General features: G+C 36.7%; 25 non-coding genes across 25 annotated transcripts; all 25 read right to left on the bottom strand.

Annotated features, from left to right (window-relative positions):
* Positions 1–548: 548 nt before the first annotated feature.
* TRNAT-CGU (transfer RNA threonine (anticodon CGU)) lies at positions 549–621 on the bottom strand. The gene has a single exon. It is a non-coding gene; the product is annotated as a tRNA-Thr (tRNA).
* A 595-nt stretch (positions 622–1,216) lies between these two features.
* TRNAT-CGU (transfer RNA threonine (anticodon CGU)) lies at positions 1,217–1,289 on the bottom strand. Its single transcript has one exon. It is a non-coding gene; the product is annotated as a tRNA-Thr (tRNA).
* Positions 1,290–2,190: 901 nt separating this feature from the next.
* On the bottom strand, positions 2,191–2,263 carry TRNAT-CGU (transfer RNA threonine (anticodon CGU)). Its single transcript has one exon. It is a non-coding gene; the product is annotated as a tRNA-Thr (tRNA).
* A 593-nt stretch (positions 2,264–2,856) lies between these two features.
* On the bottom strand, positions 2,857–2,929 carry TRNAT-CGU (transfer RNA threonine (anticodon CGU)). Its single transcript has one exon. It is a non-coding gene; the product is annotated as a tRNA-Thr (tRNA).
* Positions 2,930–3,160: 231 nt separating this feature from the next.
* On the bottom strand, positions 3,161–3,233 carry TRNAT-CGU (transfer RNA threonine (anticodon CGU)). Its single transcript has one exon. It is a non-coding gene; the product is annotated as a tRNA-Thr (tRNA).
* Positions 3,234–3,826: 593 nt separating this feature from the next.
* TRNAT-CGU (transfer RNA threonine (anticodon CGU)) lies at positions 3,827–3,899 on the bottom strand. The gene has a single exon. It is a non-coding gene; the product is annotated as a tRNA-Thr (tRNA).
* Positions 3,900–4,494: 595 nt separating this feature from the next.
* Positions 4,495–4,567, bottom strand: TRNAT-CGU (transfer RNA threonine (anticodon CGU)). Its single transcript has one exon. It is a non-coding gene; the product is annotated as a tRNA-Thr (tRNA).
* Positions 4,568–5,163: 596 nt separating this feature from the next.
* Positions 5,164–5,236, bottom strand: TRNAT-CGU (transfer RNA threonine (anticodon CGU)). Its single transcript has one exon. It is a non-coding gene; the product is annotated as a tRNA-Thr (tRNA).
* A 595-nt stretch (positions 5,237–5,831) lies between these two features.
* On the bottom strand, positions 5,832–5,904 carry TRNAT-UGU (transfer RNA threonine (anticodon UGU)). Its single transcript has one exon. It is a non-coding gene; the product is annotated as a tRNA-Thr (tRNA).
* A 595-nt stretch (positions 5,905–6,499) lies between these two features.
* TRNAT-UGU (transfer RNA threonine (anticodon UGU)) lies at positions 6,500–6,572 on the bottom strand. The gene has a single exon. It is a non-coding gene; the product is annotated as a tRNA-Thr (tRNA).
* Positions 6,573–7,167: 595 nt separating this feature from the next.
* TRNAT-CGU (transfer RNA threonine (anticodon CGU)) lies at positions 7,168–7,240 on the bottom strand. Its single transcript has one exon. It is a non-coding gene; the product is annotated as a tRNA-Thr (tRNA).
* A 594-nt stretch (positions 7,241–7,834) lies between these two features.
* TRNAT-CGU (transfer RNA threonine (anticodon CGU)) lies at positions 7,835–7,907 on the bottom strand. Its single transcript has one exon. It is a non-coding gene; the product is annotated as a tRNA-Thr (tRNA).
* A 594-nt stretch (positions 7,908–8,501) lies between these two features.
* TRNAT-CGU (transfer RNA threonine (anticodon CGU)) lies at positions 8,502–8,574 on the bottom strand. Its single transcript has one exon. It is a non-coding gene; the product is annotated as a tRNA-Thr (tRNA).
* A 595-nt stretch (positions 8,575–9,169) lies between these two features.
* On the bottom strand, positions 9,170–9,242 carry TRNAT-CGU (transfer RNA threonine (anticodon CGU)). Its single transcript has one exon. It is a non-coding gene; the product is annotated as a tRNA-Thr (tRNA).
* Positions 9,243–9,837: 595 nt separating this feature from the next.
* On the bottom strand, positions 9,838–9,910 carry TRNAT-UGU (transfer RNA threonine (anticodon UGU)). The gene has a single exon. It is a non-coding gene; the product is annotated as a tRNA-Thr (tRNA).
* A 595-nt stretch (positions 9,911–10,505) lies between these two features.
* TRNAT-CGU (transfer RNA threonine (anticodon CGU)) lies at positions 10,506–10,578 on the bottom strand. The gene has a single exon. It is a non-coding gene; the product is annotated as a tRNA-Thr (tRNA).
* Positions 10,579–11,172: 594 nt separating this feature from the next.
* On the bottom strand, positions 11,173–11,245 carry TRNAT-CGU (transfer RNA threonine (anticodon CGU)). Its single transcript has one exon. It is a non-coding gene; the product is annotated as a tRNA-Thr (tRNA).
* A 594-nt stretch (positions 11,246–11,839) lies between these two features.
* TRNAT-CGU (transfer RNA threonine (anticodon CGU)) lies at positions 11,840–11,912 on the bottom strand. The gene has a single exon. It is a non-coding gene; the product is annotated as a tRNA-Thr (tRNA).
* A 595-nt stretch (positions 11,913–12,507) lies between these two features.
* Positions 12,508–12,580, bottom strand: TRNAT-CGU (transfer RNA threonine (anticodon CGU)). Its single transcript has one exon. It is a non-coding gene; the product is annotated as a tRNA-Thr (tRNA).
* Positions 12,581–13,175: 595 nt separating this feature from the next.
* TRNAT-CGU (transfer RNA threonine (anticodon CGU)) lies at positions 13,176–13,248 on the bottom strand. The gene has a single exon. It is a non-coding gene; the product is annotated as a tRNA-Thr (tRNA).
* Positions 13,249–13,824: 576 nt separating this feature from the next.
* TRNAT-CGU (transfer RNA threonine (anticodon CGU)) lies at positions 13,825–13,897 on the bottom strand. The gene has a single exon. It is a non-coding gene; the product is annotated as a tRNA-Thr (tRNA).
* Positions 13,898–15,240: 1,343 nt separating this feature from the next.
* On the bottom strand, positions 15,241–15,313 carry TRNAT-CGU (transfer RNA threonine (anticodon CGU)). Its single transcript has one exon. It is a non-coding gene; the product is annotated as a tRNA-Thr (tRNA).
* Positions 15,314–15,990: 677 nt separating this feature from the next.
* Positions 15,991–16,063, bottom strand: TRNAT-CGU (transfer RNA threonine (anticodon CGU)). Its single transcript has one exon. It is a non-coding gene; the product is annotated as a tRNA-Thr (tRNA).
* A 594-nt stretch (positions 16,064–16,657) lies between these two features.
* TRNAT-CGU (transfer RNA threonine (anticodon CGU)) lies at positions 16,658–16,730 on the bottom strand. The gene has a single exon. It is a non-coding gene; the product is annotated as a tRNA-Thr (tRNA).
* A 2,701-nt stretch (positions 16,731–19,431) lies between these two features.
* TRNAT-CGU (transfer RNA threonine (anticodon CGU)) lies at positions 19,432–19,504 on the bottom strand. The gene has a single exon. It is a non-coding gene; the product is annotated as a tRNA-Thr (tRNA).
* Between the last annotated feature and the right edge of the window lie 2,530 nt (positions 19,505–22,034).

Below are 22,034 nucleotides of genomic sequence, written 5' to 3'. Positions count from 1 at the left end.
ATTTGTCCAGCAATAAACTATTCGTCTTCTTGTAGCAAAATTGTGAATTAATGGATATTAGAAAATACAAGTTAAGCATCTACTAAAACAAAAGAATAGTCTTCCTATTTTAATGAAGTTGACATTGCCCAAAATGATCTTTTAACCACGTAATGCCAGAACCGTTTTCCAGTTTTTGCCTTTTGTCTTTTTACTTGCTGCATATAAAAAGCAAAACATTTTTCTTTTTTCTGGTTTCAGAGATGTGTGAGAGCTTGTTTTCTGTGAGATTATCTGTACTTCCTACTGTCACCACTTTTATTTTCTCACAAGCCAAAAATAAAAGTCCAAATGCTGTGAAATTGACAAAAGATTTAGCATTTAGCACCATTTGGTTGCAGGTTTTTTTATTGCCAGTTTTTTTTCATTCTTTGAAAGTCCAATATCTTTTCGGAGGACACCACTTTAATTCTGCAACAATTTTTGCTCCCCAATATTTTACACAAAGTTACCCAGTATTATTGTTTATGTATAAAGTAATAAGATCCGAATTGGGTGAGGTAACACAAAGGCTTCAGCGAGATTCGAACTCGCGACCCCTGGTTTACGAGACCAGTGCTCTAACCTCTGAGCTATGAAGCCAGGAATACTGTATAACATGTGTACCTTTCCCGCGTCCTAGGAACCACCATTTGTCCAGCAATAAACTATTCGTCTTCTTGTAGCAAAATTGTGAATTAATGGATATTAGAAAATACAAGTTAAGCATCTACTAAAACAAAAGAATAGTCTTCCTATTTTAATGAAGTTGACATTGCCCAAAATGATCTTTTAACCACGTAATGCCACAGCACTTTTCCACTTTTTGCATTTTGTCTTTTTACTTGCTGCATATAAAAAGCAAAACATTTTCCTTTTTTCTGGTTTCAGAGATGTGTGAGAGCTTGTTTTCTGTGAGATTATCTGTACTTCCTACTGTCACCACTTTTATTTTCTCACAAGCCAAAAATAAAAGTCCAAATGCTGTGAAATTGACAAAAGATTTAGCATTTAGCACCAATTGGTTGCAGGTTTTTTTATTGCCAGTTTTTTTCATTCTTTGAAAGTCCAATATCTTTTCGGAGGACACCACTTTAATTCTGCAACAATTGTTGCTCCCCAATATTTTACACAAAGTTACCCAGTATTATTGTTTATGTATAAAGTAATAAGATCAGAATTGGGTGAGGTAACACAAAGGCTTCAGCGAGATTCGAACTCGCGACCTCTGGTTTACGAGACCAGTGCTCTAACCTCTGAGCTATGAAGCCAGGAATACTGTACACCATGTGTACCTTTCCCGCGTCCTAGGAACCACCATTTGTCCAGCAATAAACTATTCGTCTTCTTGTAGCAAAATTGTGAATTAATGGATATTAGAAAATACAAGTTAAGCATCTACTAAAGCAAAAGAATAGTCTTCCTATTTTAATGAAGTTGACATTGCCCAAAATGATCTTTTAACCACGTAATGCCAGAACACTTTTCCACTTTTTGCCTTTAGTCTTTTTACTTGCTGCATATAAAAAGCAAAACATTTTTCTTTTTTCTGGTTTCAGAGATGTGTGAGAGCTTGTTTTTTTTTGTGAGATTATCTGTACTTCCTACTGTCACCACTTTTATTTTCTCACAAGCCAAAAATAAAAGTCCAAATGCTGTGAAATTGACAAAAGATTTAGCATTTAGCACCATTTGGTTGCAGGTTTTTTTAATGCCAGTTTTTTTCATTCTTTGAAAGCCCAATATCTTTTCGGAGGACACCACTTTAATTCTGCAACAATTGTTGCTCCCCAATATTTTACACAAAATTACTCAGTATTATTGTTTATGTATAAAGTAATAAGATCAGAATTGGGTGAGGTAACACAAAGGCTTCAGCAAGATTCGAACTCTCGACCCCTGGTTTATGAGACCTGTGCTCTAACCTCTGAGCTATGAAGCCAGGAATACTGTACACCATATGAAATTGACAAAAGATTTAGCATTTAGCACCATTTGGTTGCAGGTTTTTTTATTGCCAGTTTTTTTCATTCTTTGAAAGTCCAATATCTTTTCGGAGGACACCACTTTAATTTTGCAACAATTGTTGCTCCTCAATATTTTACACAAAGTTACCCAGTATTATTGTTTATGTATAAAGTAATAAGATCCGAATTGGGTGAGGTAACACAAAGGCTTCAGCGAGATTCGAACTCGCGACCCCTGGTCTACGAGACCAGTGCTCTAACCTCTGAGCTATGAAGCCAGGAATTCTGTACACCATGTGTACCTTTCCCGCGTCCTAGGAACCACCATTTGTCCAGCAATAAACTATTCGTCTTCTTGTAGCAAAATTGTGAATTAATGGATATTAGAAAATACAAGTTAAGCATCTACTAAAACAAAAGAATAGTCTTCCTATTTTAATGAAGTTGACATTGCCCAAAATGATCTTTTAACCACGTAATGCCAGAACCGTTTTCCACTTTTTGCCTTTTGTCTTTTTACTTGCTGCATATAAAAAGCAAAACATTTTTCTTTTTTCTGGTTTCAGATATGTGTGAGAGCTTGTTTTCTGTGAGTTTATCTGTACTTCCTACTGTCACCACTTTTATTTTCTCACAAGCCAAAAATAAAAGTCCAAATGCTGTGAAATTGACAAAAGATTTAGCATTTAGCACCATTTGGTTGCAGTTTTTTTAAAGCCAGTTTTTTCATTCTTTGAAAGTCCAATATCTTTTCGGAGGACACCACTTTAATTCTGCAACAATTGTTGCTCTCTAATATTTTAAACAAAATTACCCAGTATTATTGTTTATGTATAAAGTAATAAGATCAGAATTGGGTGAGGTAACACAAAGGCTTCAGCGAGATTCGAACTCGCGACCCCTGGTTTACGAGACCAGTGCTCTAACCTCTGAGCTATGAAGCCAGGAATACTGTACACCATATGAAATTGACAAAAGATTTAGCATTTAGCACCATTTGGTTGCAGGTTTTTATTATTGCCAGTTTTTTTCATTCTTTGAAAGTCCAATATCTTTTCGGAGGACACCACTTTAATTCTGCAACAATTGTTTCTCCCCAATATTTTACACAAAGTTACCCAGTATTATTGTTTATGTATAAAGTAATAAGATCAGAATTGGGTGAGGTAACACAAAAGCTTCAGCGAGATTCGAACTCGCGACCCCTGGTTTACGAGACCAGTGCTCTAACCTCTGAGCTACGAAGCCAGGAATACTGTACACTATGTGTACCTTTCCCGCATCCTAGGAACCACCATTTGTAAAGCAATAAACTATTCGTCTTCTTGTAGCAAAATTGTGAATTAATGGATATTAGAAAATACAAGTTAAGCATCTACTAAAACAAAAGAATAGTCTTCCTATTTTAATGAAGTTGACATTTCCCAAAATGATCTTTTAACCACGTAATGCCACAACACTTCCACTTTTTGCCTTTTGTCTTTTTACTTGCTGCATATAAAAAGCAAAACATTTTTCTTTTTTCTGGTTTCAGAGATGTGTGAGAGCTTGTTTTCTGTGAGATTATCTGTACTTCCTACTGTCACCACTTTTATTTTCTCAAAAGCCAAAAATAAAAGTCCAAATGCTGTGAAATTGACAAAAGATTTAGCATTAAGCACCATTTGGTTGTGGGTTTTTTTATTGCCAGTTTTTTTCATTCTTTGAAAGTCCAAAATCTTTTCGGAGGACACCACTTTAATTCTGCAACAATTGTTGCTCCCCAATATTTTACACAAAGTTACTCAGTATTATTGTTTATGTATAAAGTAATAAGATGCGAATTGGGTGAGGTAACACAAAGGCTTCAGCGATTTTCGAACTCGCGACCTCTGGTTTACGAGACCAGTGCTCTAACCTCTGAGCTATGAAGCCAGGAATACTGTACACCATGTGTACCTTTCCCGCGTCCTAGGAACCACCATTTGTCCAGCAATAAACTATTCGTCTTCTTGTAGCAAAATTGTGAATTAATGGATATTAGAAAATACAAGTTAAGCATCTACTAAAACAAAAGAATAGTCTTCCTATTTTAATGAAGTTGACATTGCCCAAAATGATCTTTTAACCACGTAATGCCAGAACCGTTTTCCAGTTTTTGCCTTTTGTCTTTTTACTTGCTGCATATAAAAAGCAAAACATTTTTCTTTTTTCTGGTTTCAGAGATGTGTGAGAGCTTGTTTTCTGTGAGATTATCTGTACTTCCTACTGTCACCACTTTTATTTTCTCAAAAGCCAAAAATAAAAGTCCAAATGCTGTGAAATTGACAAAAGATTTAGCATTAAGCACCATTTGGTTGTGGGTTTTTTTATTGCCAGTTTTTTTCATTCTTTGAAAGTCCAATATCTTTTCGGAGGACACCACTTTAATTCTGCAACAATTGTTGCTCCCCAATATTTTACACAAAGTTACTCAGTATTATTGTTTATGTATAAAGTAATAAGATGCGAATTGGGTGAGGTAACACAAAGGCTTCAGCGATTTTCGAACTCGCGACCTCTGGTTTACGAGACCAGTGCTCTAACCTCTGAGCTATGAAGCCAGGAATACTGTACACCATGTGTACCTTTCCCGCGTCCTAGGAACCACCATTTGTCCAGCAATAAACTATTCGTCTTCTTGTAGCAAAATTGTGAATTAATGGATATTAGAAAATACAAGTTAAGCATCTACTAAAACAAAAGAATAGTCTTCCTATTTTAATGAAGTTGACATTGCCCAAAATGATCTTTTAACCACGTAATGCCAGAACCGTTTTCCAGTTTTTGCCTTTTGTCTTTTTACTTGCTGCATATAAAAAGCAAAACATTTTTCTTTTTTCTGGTTTCAGAGATGTGTGAGAGCTTGTTTTCTGTGAGATTATCTGTACTTCCTACTGTCACCACTTTTATTTTCTCACAAGCCAAAAATAAAAGTCCAAATGCTGTGAAATTGACAAAAGATTTAGCATTTAGCACCATTTGGTTGCAGGTTTTTTTATTGCCAGTTTTTTTTCATTCTTTGAAAGTCCAATATCTTTTCGGAGGACACCACTTTAATTCTGCAACAATTTTTGCTCCCCAATATTTTACACAAAGTTACCCAGTATTATTGTTTATGTATAAAGTAATAAGATCCGAATTGGGTGAGGTAACACAAAGGCTTCAGCGAGATTCGAACTCGCGACCCCTGGTTTACGAGACCAGTGCTCTAACCTCTGAGCTATGAAGCCAGGAATACTGTATAACATGTGTACCTTTCCCGCGTCCTAGGAACCACCATTTGTCCAGCAATAAACTATTCGTCTTCTTGTAGCAAAATTGTGAATTAATGGATATTAGAAAATACAAGTTAAGCATCTACTAAAACAAAAGAATAGTCTTCCTATTTTAATGAAGTTGACATTGCCCAAAATGATCTTTTAACCACGTAATGCCACAGCACTTTTCCACTTTTTGCATTTTGTCTTTTTACTTGCTGCATATAAAAAGCAAAACATTTTCCTTTTTTCTGGTTTCAGAGATGTGTGAGAGCTTGTTTTCTGTGAGATTATCTGTACTTCCTACTGTCACCACTTTTATTTTCTCACAAGCCAAAAATAAAAGTCCAAATGCTGTGAAATTGACAAAAGATTTAGCATTTAGCACCAATTGGTTGCAGGTTTTTTTATTGCCAGTTTTTTTCATTCTTTGAAAGTCCAATATCTTTTCGGAGGACACCACTTTAATTCTGCAACAATTGTTGCTCCCCAATATTTTACACAAAGTTACCCAGTATTATTGTTTATGTATAAAGTAATAAGATCCGAATTGGGTGAGGTAACACAAAGGCTTCAGCGAGATTCGAACTCGCGACCCCTGGTTTACAAGACCAGTGCTCTAACCTCTGAGCTATGAAGCCAGGAATACTGTACACCATGTGTACCTTTCCCGCGTCCTAGGAACCACCATTTGTCCAGCAATAAACTATTCGTCTTCTTGTAGCAAAATTGTGAATTAATGGATATTAGAAAATACAAGTTAAGCATCTACTAAAACAAAAGAATAGTCTTCCTATTTTAATGAAGTTGACATTGCCCAAAATGATCTTTTAACCACGTAATGCCACAGCACTTTTCCACTTTTTGCATTTTGTCTTTTTACTTGCTGCATATAAAAAGCAAAACATTTTTCTTTTTTCTGGTTTCAGAGATGTGTGAGAGCTTGTTTTCTGTGAGATTATCTGTACTTCCTACTGTCACCACTTTTATTTTCTCACAAGCCAAAAATAAAAGTCCAAATGCTGTGAAATTGACAAAAGGTTTAGCATTTAGCACCGTTTGGTTGCAGGTTTTTTTATTGCCAGTTTTTTTCATTCTTTGAAAGTCCAATATCTTTTCGGAGGACACCACTTTAATTCTGCAACAATTGTTGCTCCCCATTATTTTACACAAAGTTACCCAGTATTATTGTTTATGTATAAAGTAATAAGATCAGAATTGGGTGAGGTAACACAAAGGCTTCAGCGAGATTCAAACTCGCGACCCCTGGTTTACAAGACCAGTGCTCTAACCTCTGAGCTATGAAGCCAGGAATACTGTACACCATGTGTACCTTTCCCGCGTCCTAGGAACCACCATTTGTCCAGCAATAAACTATTTGTCTTCTTGTAGCAAAATTGTGAATTAATGGATATTAGAAAATACAAGTTAAGCATCTACTAAAACAAAAGAATAGTCTTCCGATTTTTATGAAGTTGACATTGCCCAAAATGATCTTTTAACCACGTAATGCCACTGCACTTTTCCACTTTTTGCCTTTTGTCTTTTTACTTGCTGCATATAAAAAGCAAAACATTTTTCTTTTTTCTGGTTTCAGAGATGTGTGAGAGCTTGTTTTCTGTGAGATTATCTGTACTTCCTACTGTCACCACTTTTATTTTCTCACAAGCCAAAAATAAAAGTCCAAATGCTGTGAATTTGACAAAAGGTTTAGCATTTAGCACCATTTGGTTGCAGGTTTTTTTATTGCCAGTTTTTTTCATTCTTTGAAAGTCCAATATCTTTTCGGAGGACACCACTTTAATTCTGCAACAATTGTTGCTCCCCAATATTTTACACAAAGTTACCCAGTATTATTGTTTATGTATAAAGTAATAAGATCCAAATTGAGTGAGGTAACACAAAGGCTTCAGCGAGATTCGAACTCGCGACCCCTGGTTTACGGGACCAGTGCTCTAACCTCTGAGCTATGAAGCCAGGAATACTGTACACCATGTGTACCTTTCCCGCGTCCTAGGAACCACCATTTGTCCAGCAATAAACTATTCGTCTTCTTGTAGCAAAATTGTGAATTAATGGATATTAGAAAATACAAGTTAAGCATCTACTAAAACAAAAGAATAGTCTTCCTATTTTAATGAAGTTGACATTGCCCAAAATGATTTTTTAACCACGTAATGCCACAGCACTTTTCCACTCTTTGCATTTTGTCTTTTTACTTGCTGCATATAAAAAGCAAAACATTTTTCTTTTTTCTGGTTTCAGAGATGTGTGAGAGCTTGTTTTCTGTGAGATTATCTGTACTTCCTACTGTCACCACTTTTATTTTCTCACAAGCCAAAAACAAAAGTCCAAATGCTGTAAAATTGACAAAAGATTTAGCATTTAGCACCATTTGGTTGCAGGTTTTTTTATTGCCAGTTTTTTCATTCTTTGAAAGTCCAATATCTTTTCGGAGGACACCACTTTAAATCTACAACAATTGTTGCTCCCCAAAATTTTACACAAAGTTACCCAGTGTTATCGTTTATGTATAAAGTAATAAGATGCGAATTGGGTGAGGTAACACAAAGGCTTCATCGAGATTCGAACTCGCGACCCCTGGTTTACGAGACCAGTGCTCTAACCTCTGAGCTATGAAGCCAGGAATACTGTACACCATGTGTACCTTTCCCGCGTCCTAGGAACCACCATTTGTCCAGCAATAAACTATTCGTCTTCTTGTAGCAAAATTGTGAATTAATGGATATTAGAAAATACAAGTTAAGCATCTACTAAAACAAAAGAATAGTCTTCCTATTTTAATGAAGTTGACATTGCCCAAAATGATCTTTTACCACGTAATGCCACAGCACTTTTCCACTTTTTGCATTTTGTCTTTTTACTTGCTGCATATAAAAAGCAAAACATTTTTCTTTTTTCTGGTTTCAGAGATGTGTGAGAGCTTGTTTTCTGTGAGATTATCTGTACTTCCTACTGTCACCACTTTTATTTTCTCACAAGCCAAAAATAAAAGTCCAAATGCTGTGAAATTGACAAAAGGTTTAGCATTTAGCACCGTTTGGTTGCAGGTTTTTTTATTGCCAGTTTTTTTCATTCTTTGAAAGTCCAATATCTTTTCGGAGGACACCACTTTAATTTTGCAACAATTGTTGCTCCCCAATATTTTACACAAAGTTACCCAGTATTATTGTTTATGTATAAAGTAATAAGATCCGAATTGGGTGAGGTAACACAAAGGCTTCAGCGAGATTCGAATTTGCGACCCCTGGTTTACGAGACCAGTGCTCTAACCTCTGAGCTATGAAGCCAGGAATACTGTACACCATGTGTACCTTTCCCGCGTCCTAGGAACCACCATTTGTCCAGCAATAAACTGTTTGTCTTCTTGAAGCAAAATTGTGAATTAATGGATATTAGAAAATACAAGTTAAGCATCCACTAAAACAAAAGAATAGTCTTCCTATTTTAATGAAGTTGACATTGCCCAAAATGATCTTTTAACCACGTAATGCCACAACACTCTTCCCCTTTTTGCATTTTGTCTTTTTACTTGCTGCATATAAAAAGCAAAACATTTTTCTTTTTTCTGGTTTCAGAGATGTGTGAGAGCTTGTTTTCTGTGAGATTATCTGTACTTCCTACTGTCACCACTTTTATTTTCTCACAAGCCAAAAATAAAAGTCCAAATGCTGTGAAATTGACAAAAGATTTAGCATTTAGCACCATTTGGTTGCAGGTTTTTTTATTGCCAGTTTTTTTCATTCTTTGAAAGTCCAATATCTTTTCGGAGGACACCACTTTAATTCTGCAACAATTGTTGCTCCCCAATATTTTACACAAAGTTACCCAGTATTATTGTTTATGTATAAAGTAATAAGATCCGAATTGGGTGAGGTAACACAAAGGCTTCAGCAAGATTCGAACTCGCGACCCCTGGTTTACGAGACCAGTGCTCTAACCTCTGAGCTATGAAGCCAGGAATACTGTATAACATGTGTACCTTTCCCGCGTCCTAGGAACCACCATTTGTCCAGCAATAAACTATTCGTCTTCTTGTAGCAAAATTGTGAATTAATGGATATTAGAAAATACAAGTTAAGCATCTACTAAAACAAAAGAATAGTCTTCCTATTTTAATGAAGTTGACATTGCCCAAAATGATCTTTTAACCACGTAATGCCACAGCACTTTTCCACTTTTTGCATTTTGTCTTTTTACTTGCTGCATATAAAAAGCAAAACATTTTCCTTTTTTCTGGTTTCAGAGATGTGTGAGAGCTTGTTTTCTGTGAGATTATCTGTACTTCCTACTGTCACCACTTTTATTTTCTCACAAGCCAAAAATAAAAGTCCAAATGCTGTGAAATTGACAAAAGATTTAGCATTTAGCACCAATTGGTTGCAGGTTTTTTTATTGCCAGTTTTTTTCATTCTTTGAAAGTCCAATATCTTTTCGGAGGACACCACTTTAATTCTGCAACAATTGTTGCTCCCCATTATTTTACACAAAGTTACCCAGTATTATTGTTTATGTATAAAGTAATAAGATCAGAATTGGGTGAGGTAACACAAAGGCTTCAGCGAGATTCAAACTCGCGACCCCTGGTTTACAAGACCAGTGCTCTAACCTCTGAGCTATGAAGCCAGGAATACTGTACACCATGTGTACCTTTCCCGCGTCCTAGGAACCACCATTTGTCCAGCAATAAACTATTTGTCTTCTTGTAGCAAAATTGTGAATTAATGGATATTAGAAAATACAAGTTAAGCATCTACTAAAACAAAAGAATAGTCTTCCGATTTTTATGAAGTTGACATTGCCCAAAATGATCTTTTAACCACGTAATGCCACTGCACTTTTCCACTTTTTGCCTTTTGTCTTTTTACTTGCTGCATATAAAAAGCAAAACATTTTTCTTTTTTCTGGTTTCAGAGATGTGTGAGAGCTTGTTTTCTGTGAGATTATCTGTACTTCCTACTGTCACCACTTTTATTTTCTCACAAGCCAAAAATAAAAGTCCAAATGCTGTGAATTTGACAAAAGGTTTAGCATTTAGCACCATTTGGTTGCAGGTTTTTTTATTGCCAGTTTTTTTCATTCTTTGAAAGTCCAATATCTTTTCGGAGGACACCACTTTAATTCTGCAACAATTGTTGCTCCCCAATATTTTACACAAAGTTACCCAGTATTATTGTTTATGTATAAAGTAATAAGATCCAAATTGAGTGAGGTAACACAAAGGCTTCAGCGAGATTCGAACTCGCGACCCCTGGTTTACGAGACCAGTGCTCTAACCTCTGAGCTATGAAGCCAGGAATACTGTACACCATGTGTACCTTTCCCGCGTCCTAGGAACCACCATTTGTCCAGCAATAAACTATTCGTCTTCTTGTAGCAAAATTGTGAATTAATGGATATTAGAAAATACAAGTTAAGCATCTACTAAAACAAAAGAATAGTCTTCCTATTTTAATGAAGTTGACATTGCCCAAAATGATTTTTTAACCACGTAATGCCACAGCACTTTTCCACTCTTTGCATTTTGTCTTTTTACTTGCTGCATATAAAAAGCAAAACATTTTTCTTTTTTCTGGTTTCAGAGATGTGTGAGAGCTTGTTTTCTGTGAGATTATCTGTACTTCCTACTGTCACCACTTTTATTTTCTCACAAGCCAAAAACAAAAGTCCAAATGCTGTAAAATTGACAAAAGATTTAGATTTTAGCACCATTTGGTTGCAGGTTTTTTTATTGCCAGTTTTTTCATTCTTTGAAAGTCCAATATCTTTTCGGAGGACACCACTTTAAATCTACAACAATTGTTGCTCCCCAAAATTTTACACAAAGTTACCCAGTATTATCGTTTATGTATAAAGTAATAAGATGCGAATTGGGTGAGGTAACACAAAGGCTTCATCGAGATTCAAACTCGCGACCCCTGGTTTACGAGACCAGTGCTCTAACCTCTGAGCTATGAAGCCAGGAATACTGTACACCATGTGTACCTTTCCCGCGTCCTAGGAACCACCATTTGTCCAGCAATAAACTATTCGTCTTCTTGTAGCAAAATTGTGAATTAATGGATATTAGAAAATACAAGTTAAGCATCTACTAAAACAAAAGAATAGTCTTCCTATTTTAATGAAGTTGACATTGCCCAAAATGATCTTTTACCACGTAATGCCACAGCACTTTTCCACTTTTTGCATTTTGTCTTTTTACTTGCTGCATATAAAAAGCAAAACATTTTTCTTTTTTCTGGTTTCAGAGATGTGTGAGAGCTTGTTTTCTGTGAGATTATCTGTACTTCCTACTGTCACCACTTTTATTTTCTCACAAGCCAAAAATAAAAGTCCAAATGCTGTGAAATTGACAAAAGGTTTAGCATTTAGCACCGTTTGGTTGCAGGTTTTTTTATTGCCAGTTTTTTTCATTCTTTGAAAGTCCAATATCTTTTCGGAGGACACCACTTTAATTTTGCAACAATTGTTGCTCCCCAATATTTTACACAAAGTTACCCAGTATTATTGTTTATGTATAAAGTAATAAGATCCGAATTGGGTGAGGTAACACAAAGGCTTCAGCGAGATTCGAATTTGCGACCCCTGGTTTACGAGACCAGTGCTCTAACCTCTGAGCTATGAAGCCAGGAATACTGTACACCATGTGTACCTTTCCCGCGTCCTAGGAACCACCATTTGTCCAGCAATAAACTGTTTGTCTTCTTGAAGCAAAATTGTGAATTAATGGATATTAGAAAATACAAGTTAAGCATCCACTAAAACAAAAGAATAGTCTTCCTATTTTAATGAAGTTGACATTGCCCAAAATGATCTTTTAACCACGTAATGCCACAACACTCTTCCCCTTTTTGCATTTTGTCTTTTTACTTGCTGCATATAAAAAGCAAAACATTTTTCTTTTTTCTGGTTTCAGAGATGTGTGAGAGCTTGTTTTCTGTGAGATTATCTGTACTTCCTACTGTCACCACTTTTATTTTCTCACAAGCCAAAAATAAAAGTCCAAATGCTGTGAAATTGACAAAAGATTTAGCATTTAGCACCATTTGGTTGCAGGTTTTTTTATTGCCAGTTTTTTTCATTCTTTGAAAGTCCAATATCTTTTCGGAGGACACCACTTTAATTCTGCAACAATTGTTGCTCCCCAATATTTTACACAAAGTTACCCAGTATTATTGTTTATGTATAAAGTAATAAGATCCAAATTGGGTGAGGTAACACAAAGGCTTCAGCGAGATTCGAACTCGCGACCCCTGGTTTACGAGACCAGTGCTCTAACCTCTGAGCTATGAAGCCAGGAATACTGTACACCATGTGTACCTTTCCCGCGTCCTAGGAACCACCATTTCTCCAGCAATAAACTATTCGTCTTCTTGTAGCAAAATTGTGAATTAATGGATATTAGAAAATACAAGTTAAGCATCTACTAAAACAAAAGAATAGTCTTCCTATTTTAATGAAGTTGACATTGCCAAAAATGATCTTTTAACCACGTAATGCCACAGCACTTTTCCACTCTTTGCATTTTGTCTTTTTACTTGCTGCATATAAAAAGCAAAACATTTTTCTTTTTTCTGGTTTCAGAGATGTGTGAGAGCTTGTTTTCTGTGAGATTATCTGTACTTCCTACTGTCACCATTTTTATTTTCTCACAAGCCAAAAACAAAAGTCCAAATGCTGTGAAATTGAAAAAAGATTTAGCATTTAGCACCATTTGGTTGCAGGTTTTTTTATTGCCAGTTTTTTTCATTCTTTGAAAGTCCAATATCTTTTCGGAGGACACCACTTTAATTCTGCAACAATTGTTGCTCCCCAATATTTTACACAAAGTTACCCAGTATTATTGTTTATGTATAAAGTAATAAGATCAGAATTGGGTGAGGTAACACAAAGGCTTCAGTGAGAATCGAATTCGCGACCCCTGGTTTACGAGACCAGTGCTCTAACCTCTGAGCTATGAAGCCAGGAATCGTGTACACCATGTGTACCTTTCCCGCGTCCTAGGTACCACCATTTGTCTTCTTGTAGCAAAATTGTGAATTAATGGATATTAGAAAATACAAGTTAAGCATCTACTAAAACAAAAGAATAGTCTTCTTATTTTAATGAAGTTGACATTGCTCAAAATGATCTTTTTACCACGTAATGCCACAACACTCTTCCACTTTTTGCCTTTTGTCTTTTTACTTGCTGCATATAAAAAGCAAAACGTTTTTCTTTTTTCTGGTTTCAGAGATGTGTGAGAGCTTGTTTTCTGTGAGATTATCTGTACTTCCTACTGTCACCACTTTTATTTTCTCACAAGCCAAAAATAAAAGTCCAAATGCTGTGAAATTGAAAAAAGATTTAGCATTTAGCACCATTTGGTTGCAGGTTTTTTTATTGCCAGTTTTTTTCATTCTTTGAAAGTCCAATATCTTTTCGGAGGACACCACTTTAATTCTGCAACAATTGTTGCTCCCCAATATTTTACACAAAGTTACCCAGTATTATTGTTTATTTATAAAGTAATAAGATCAGAATTGGGTGAGGTAACATAAAGGCTTCAGCGAGATTCGAACTCGCGACCCCTGGTTTACGAGACCAGTGCTCTAACCTCTGAGCTATGAAGCCAGGAATACTGTACACCATGTGTACCTTTCCCGCGTCCTAGGAACCACTATTTGTCCAGCAATAAACTATTCGTCTTCTTGTAGCAAAATTGTGAATTAATGGATATTAGAAAATACAAGTTAAGCATCTACTAAAACAAAAGAATAGTCTTCCTATTTTAATGAAGTTGACATTGCCCAAAATGATCTTTTAACCACGTAATGCCACAGCACTTTTCCACTTTTTCCTTTTGTCTTTTTACTTGCTGCATATAAAAAGCAAAACATTTTTCTTTTTTCTGGTTTCAGAGATGTGTGAGAGCTTGTTTTCTGTGAGATTATCTGTACTTCCTACTGTCTCCACTTTTATTTTCTCACAAGCCAAAACATTTTTCTTTTTTCTGGTTTCAGAGATGTGTGAGAGCTTGTTTTCTGTGAGATTATCTGTACTTCCTACTGTCACCACTTTTATTTTCTCACAAGCCAAAAATAAAATTTCAAATGCTGTGAATTTGACAAAAGATTTAGCATTTAGCACCATTTGGTTGCAGGTTTTTTTATTGTCAGTTTTTTTCATTCTTTGAAAGTCCAATATCTTTTCGGAGGACACCACTTTAAATCTGCAACAATTGTTGCTCCCCAATGTTTTACACAAAGTTACCCAATATTATTGTTTATGTATGAAGAAATAAGATAAGAATTGGGCAAGGTAACACAAAGGCTTCAGCGAGATTCGAACTCACGACCCCTGGTTTAGCGAGACCAGTGCTCTAACCTCTGAGCTATGAAGCCAGGAATACTGTACACTATGTGTACCTTTCCCGCGTCCTAGGTACCACCATTTGTCTTGTAGCAAAATTGTGAATTAATGGACATTAGAAAATACAAGTTAAGCATCTACTAAAACAAAAGAATAGTCTTCCTATTTTAATGAAGTTGACATTGCTCAAAATGATCTTTTTACCACGTAATGCCACAACACTCTTCCACTTTTTGCCTTTTGTCTTTTTACTTGCTGCATATAAAAAGCAAAAAAATTTTCTTTTTTCTGGTTTCAGAGATGTGTGAGAGCTTGTTTTCTGTGAGATTATCTGTACTTCCTACTGTCACCACTTCTATTTTCTCAAAAGCCAAAAATAAAAGTCCAAATGCTGTGAAATTGAAAAAAGATTTAGCATTTAGCACCATTTGGTTGCAGGTTATTTTATTGCCAGTTTTTTTCATTCTTTGAAAGTCCAATATCTTTTCGGAGGACACCACTTTAATTCTGCAACAATTGTTGCTCCCCAATATTTTACACAAAGTTACCCAGTATTATTGTTTATTTATAAAGTAATAAGATCAGAATTGGGTGAGGTAACATAAAGGCTTCAGCGAGATTCGAACTCGCGACCCCTGGTTTACGAGACCAGTGCTCTAACCTCTGAGCTATGAAGCCAGGAATACTGTACACTATGTGTACCTTTCCCGCGTCCTAGGTACCACCATTTGTCTTCTTGTAGCAAAATTGTGAATTAATGGATATTAGAAAATACAAGTTAAGCATCTACTAAAACAAAAGAATAGTCTTCCTATTTTAATGAAGTTGACATTGCTCAAAATGATCTTTTTACCACGTAATGCCACAACACTCTTCCACTTTTTGCCTTTTGTCTTTTTACTTGCTGCATATAAAAAGCAAAACATTTTTCTTTTTAATGGTTTCAGAGATGTGTGAGAGCTTGTTTTCTGTGAGATTATCTGTACTTCCTACTGTCTCCACTTTTATTTTCTCACAAGCCAAAACATTTTTCTTTTTTCTGGTTTCAGAGATGTGTGAGAGCTTGTTTTCTGTGAGATTATCTGTACTTCCTACTGTCACCACTTTTATTTTCTCACAAGCCAAAAATAAAAGTCCAAATGCTGTGAAATTGACAAAAGGTTTAGCATTTAGCACCATTTGGTTGCAGGTTTTTTATTGCCAGTTTTTTTCATTCTTTGAAAGTCCAATATCTTTTCGGAGGACACCACTTTAATTCTGCAACAATTGTTGCTCCCCAATATTTTACACAAAGTTACCCAGTATTATTGCTTATTTATAAAGTAGTAAGATCAGAATTGGGTGAGGTAACACAAAGGCTTCAGCGAGATTCGAACTCGCGACTCCTGGTTTACGAGACCAGTGCTCTAACCTCTGAGCTATGAAGCCAGGAATAGTGTACACCATGTGTACCTTTCCCGCGTCCTAGGAACCACCATTTGTCCAGCAATAAACTATTCATCTTCTTGTAGCAAAATTGTGAATTAATGGATATTAGAAAATAAAAGTTAAGCATCTACTAAAACAAAAGAATAGTCTTCCTATTTTAATGAAGTTGACATTGCCCAAAATGATCTTTTAACCACGTAATGCCACAGCACTTTTCCACTTTTTCCTTTTGTCTTTTTACTTGCTGCATATAAAAAGCAAAACATTTTTCTTTTTTCTGGTTTCAGAGATGTGTGAGAGCTTGTTTTCTGTGAGATTATCTGTACTTCCTACTGTCACCACTTCTATTTTCTCAAAAGCCAAAAATAAAAGTCCAAATGCTGTGAAATTGAAAAAATATTTAGCATTTAGCACCATTTGGTTGCAGGTTATTTTATTGCCAGTTTTTTTCATTCTTTGAAAGTCCAATATCTTTTCGGAGGACACCACTTTAATTCTGCAACAATTGTTGCTCCCCAATATTTTACACAAAGTTACCCAGTATTATTGTTTATGTATAAAGTAATAAGATCAGAATTGGGTGAGGTAACATAAAGGCTTCAGCGAGATTCGAACTCGCGACCCCTGGTTTACGAGACCAGTGCTCTAACCTCTGAGCTATGAAGCCAGGAATACTGTACACCATGTGTACCTTTCCCGCGTCGTAGGAACCACCATTTGTCCAGCAATAAACTGTTTGTCTTCTTGTAGCAAAATTGTGAATTAACCCCTTAAGGACGCAGCCATTTTGTAGCTTAAGACTCCGCCCGATTTTTTGGATTCGGACTTGCGTCGCTTTATATGGTTATAACTTTTGAACACTGTTACTTATCAAAACGATTCTGAGATTGTTTTTTCCCCACATGTTGTACTTCATTTTAGTGGTAAATTTTAGCAGATAAGTTTTGCGTTTATTTACAAAAAAAAGAAAATATGATAAATTTTTTGAAAAATTTGCCATTTTCGAAATTCTAAATCATTGCGTTTTCAGGCAGATAGATTTACCACCTAAATAAGTTGCAGAATAACATTACCCATTTGTCTACTTTACATTTTTATAATTTCTGAAATGTCTGGATAATTTATTTTGATGTTACGCGGCTTACAAATAGAATATCGCTTTTACGGATTTTCAGAATTGACTATTTTGGGGATAAATACAGTTTTGAATGAAATTTTACATATTTAGCATCAAAACCCCCTATATAACCAACCCATTTTCAAATATGCACCCCTCAAGCTATCAGAAACAGCTTTTACGAAGATTGTTAACCCCTTGAGATCTTCATGGTAATTGAATCAAAATGGGGGTGAAATTTAGAATGGTCATATTGTTCCCTTATACGTTCATTTAGCACTAAAATTTACACATTTCCAAAATATAAAAAGAGAAAACCCACCATACAATTTGTTCTGCAATTTCTCCTGAGTACAAAGACCCCCCACATGTGGCTGTGACTTGTTTTATGGGCGCACAGCGAGGTGCAGAAGGGAAGGAGGGCGCTGCAGCTGCCAGGATTTTAGTTTTCTCGTTGCCCCCTTTTGAAGGCTATAAAATTTTCGCTTTTTCGTTATTTGGGTCATGTGATGGCATTTTTTTTGCGGGATGAGATGCTTTTTCCATTGTTACCATTTTGGGGTTGGTATCACCTATTGTTGAAAATTTAGGAACTTTTTTTGAGGGCAGGAGTAGAAAAGCATCAATTCGGTACTGGATTTTTTACTTTTTTTTTTTTTGGTGTTCACCGTATAGACTAATAATCATGTTATCTTTATTCTATGGGTTGATACGATTACGGGGATACCAGACATGAATATATTTTCTTACGTTTTACTAAATTTGTCAAACAAAACCCTAATGTGGGGAAAAATCTATCATTTATGTATTGCCGTCTTCCAAGTGGCATAACATTGTTACTTTTTTGGCTACGGAGCTGGTTGATGGCTTGTTTTTAGCGGGACATGTTGTTATTTGCACCAGTATCATGTCTGAGTACATATGGTTTTTTGATCGCATTTTATAGCATTTTTTGTGGGATTGAAAAGGTAAAAATCATAATTTTTGGAGGGTTTATACCAGTTTTTTTTTACGGCGTTTATCGTGGGGGTTCAATAATGATTTACTTTTATTCTACGGGTTGTTACGGACGCGGTGATACTATATATGTGGGGTTTGTGTTATGATTTAGACTTTTTATGAGTTATATGTCTCTTTATATGTTTTGGGAGTTTGGGGCATTTTTAGTGATTTATGACTTTATTTTTTTATTGAATAACTTTTTTTTTTTTACTTTTTCACTTTTATACCATGGGACATGAAGAAGCAATCTTCTGATTGCTTCTTCATGATAATATTCTGCAATACTGATGTATTGCAGAGTATTATCAGTGTCAGCCTATACACTTGCATAGGCTGGCACTGTGCCAGTAAGATGACGTCACAGACGCCATCTTACTGGCAATTCTTGAAAGTAACTCTGGGGTCCAGATCGGACCCCAGAGTTACTATAGCAACGATCGGTGCCCCCCGAAAACGGTTCGGGGGGGCCGATCGTGGAGGAAAGACCCCCCAGATGCAGGTTAGATGCCGCGGTCGCGCTGACCGCGGCATTTAACGGGTTAAGCACCCGCGATCGGAGACAACTCCGATCGCGGGTGTTACACTGGGGTGCCGGCTATTAGTTACAGCCGGCACCCCGTGTTTCCCGATGCCGGTTCGGCTCTGATCCAGAGCCGAGCCGGCATAAGCGCCGTGGCGGATATATCCGCCACTGAGCGCTAAGTCACTGCGCTCCGTGGCGGATATATCCGCCACGGAGCGTGAAGGGGTTAATGGATATTAGAAAATACAAGTTAAGCATCCACTAAAACAAAAGAATAGTCTTCCTATTTCAATGAAGTTGACATTGCCCAAAATGATCTTTTAACCACGTAATGCCACAACACTCTTCCACTTTTTGCCTTTTGTCTTTTTACTTGCTGCATATAAAAAGCAAAACATTTTTCTTTTTTCTGGTTTCAGAGATGTGTGAGAGCTTGTTTTCTGTGAGATTATCTGTACTTCCTACTGTCACCACTTTTATTTTCTCGCAAGCCAAAAATAAAAGTCCAAATGCTGTGAAATTGACAAAAGATTTAGCATTTAGCACCATTTGGTTGCAGGTTTTTTTATTGCCAGTTTTTTTCATTCTTTGAAAGTCCAATATCTTTTCGGAGGACACCACTTTAATACTGCAACAATTGTTGCTCCCCAATATTTTACACAAAGTTACCCAGTATTATTGTTTATGTATAAAGTAATAAGATCAGAATTGGGTGAGGTAACACAAAGGCTTCAGCGAGATTCGAACTCGCGACCCCTGGTTTACGAGACCAGTGCTCTAACCTCTGAGCTATGAAGCCAGGAAAACTGTACACCATGTGTACCTTTGCCGCGTCCTAGGAACCACCATTTGTCCAGCAATAAACTGTTTGTCTTCTTGAAGCAAAATTGTGAATTAATGGATATTAGAAAATACAAGTTAAGCATCCACTAAAACAAAAGAATAGTCTTCCTATTTTAATGAAGTTGACATTGCCCAAAATGATCTTTTAACCACGTAATGCCACAACACTCTTCCACTTTTTGCCTTTTGTCTTTTTACTTGCTGCATATAAAAAGCAAAACATTTTTCTTTTTTCTGGTTTCAGAGATGTGTGAGAGCTTGTTTTCTGTGAGATTATCTGTACTTCCTACTGTCACCACTTTTATTTTCTCAAAAGCCAAAAATAAAAGTCCAAATGCTGTGAAATTGACAAAAGGTTTAGCATTTAGCACCATTTGGTTGCAGGTTTTTTTATTGCCAGTTTTTTTCATTGCTCTAACCTCTGAGCTATGAAGCCAGGAATACTGTACACCATGTGTACCTTTTCTGTGTCCTAGGAACCACCATTTGTCCAGCAATAAACTGTTCGTCTTCTTGTAGCAAAATTGTGAATTAATGGATATTAGAAAATACAAGTTAAGCATCCACTAAAACAATACTGCCTGTACCACGTGCCACACCATAAAGGCAGCGGGAGATCAAGGAGGTAAATAAGTGGCTCAAAAGTTGGTGTAGGAAGGAGGGGTTTGGGTTCATGGAGAACTGGGCTGACTTTTCTGTGGGCTACAGGCTCTACAGTAGGGATGGGCTGCACCTCAATGGGGAAGGGGCCGCTGTTTTAGGGGAAATAAATGGCTAGAAGGTTGGAGGAGTGTTTAAACTAGAGACCTGGGGGGAGGGAAATTACACTTGTGCAGGGCAAATAGACGGTGTACATAGAGAGCTGGGAAGAGTCATAGTCCATGGGGGAGGAAGGGGGGCTGGAATGAGATTGGGGAATAAGGACAAAAGGAATACGGACAGGGAAAACCATATAAAGTGTATGTACACAAATGCCAGAAGCCTCACAAACAAAATGGAGGAACTGGAACTCTTGATGTTGGAACGGAAATATGATATAGTGGGTATCAGCGAGACATGGCTGGACAGTAGCTATGACTGGGCGGTTACTATAGATGGTTATAGTCTTTTTAGAAAGGATCGTATAAATAAAAAAGGGGGAGGGGTTTGTTTATATGTGAATTCTTGCCTCAAGCCCGTCCTGCGAGATGACATCAGTAACGCAAATGTGGAGTCCCTATGGGTGGAGATAAGAGGAGGGAAAAAGAATAATAAAATATTACTAGGGGTTTGTTATAAGGCTCCAAATATAATGGAGGCAGCAGAGGAAATGCTGATAAGTGAAATGGATGCGGCTTCAAAGCATGGTGAAGTACTTATCATGGGGGACTTCAATTACCCAGATATTGACTGGGGGGCAGAAACCTGCAGGTCCTTCAAAGGTAGCAGGTTCTTGTCAACAACAAAAGACAATTACCTGTCGCAACTAGTCCTGGAGCCAACAAGAGGGGGGGCACTGCTGGACCTTATCCTTACCAACAGACCTGATAGGGTATCAAAACTACAGGTTGGGGGGAACCTGGGGAATAGTGATCATAATATTATTGATTTTGTATTACGCTTTACTAAGCATGTTAGTGAAGGGGCAACCAACACTCTAAACTTCAGGAGGGCAAATTTTCATCAACTAAGGGAAGACCTTAAAGGCATAGACTGGGATAATGCTCTCAAGGACAAAAGCCCCCCCGAAAAATGGGACTTTTTCTCATATATTCTGAAAAAGTCCTGTGAGAAACACATACCTTATGGGAAAAAGCATAAAAGGAAGAAGAAAAACCCTATGTGGCTAACTAGTCTTGTAAGGAAAGCAATAAGCGAGAAAGATAAAGCGTTTAAGGTGCTAAAACGTGAAGGTAGCGATGAGGCATTACAGGATTATAGAGAGAAAAATAAATCCTGTAAAAAGCAGATAAAGGCTGCAAAAATAGAGACTGAGAGAAATATTGCCAGGGAGAGCAAAAATAATCCCAAATTATTTTTCAAGTATATAAATGATAAGAAACTAAAAACAGAGAGCGTGGGTCCCCTTAGAAATAACATGGGGGTCATGGTGGAAGGAGATGAGGAAAGGGCCAATCTACTGAATGTCGCCTTCTCAACTGTCTTTACCCAGGAAAATCCCCTGGTGGAAGACACAATGAGGAATAATGTAAATTCTTTTTATAATGTCAACAGTTTAACCCAGGAAGAGGTACGGCGCAGCCTCGCAACCACTAAGATAGATAAATCTCCTGGGCCAGATGGCATACACCCCCGGGTTCTGCATGAATTATTTACGGTGATAGACAGACCGTTATTTTTAATATTTTAAGATTCACTGAGGACTGGTTATGTTCCACAGGAATGGCGCATAGCAAATGTGGTACCAATATACAAAAAAGGATCAAATAGCGATCCTGGAAACTACAGACCCGTAAGTCTAACTGCTGTGGTGGGGAAAATATTTG

The sequence above is a fragment of the Engystomops pustulosus genome, chromosome 1 (genome assembly GCF_040894005.1).
Source record: "Engystomops pustulosus chromosome 1, aEngPut4.maternal, whole genome shotgun sequence".
Taxonomy (NCBI): domain Eukaryota; kingdom Metazoa; phylum Chordata; class Amphibia; order Anura; family Leptodactylidae; genus Engystomops; species Engystomops pustulosus.
Note: the sequence above shows the minus strand (reverse complement) of the source record. Positions and strands in the feature narration are given on the sequence as shown.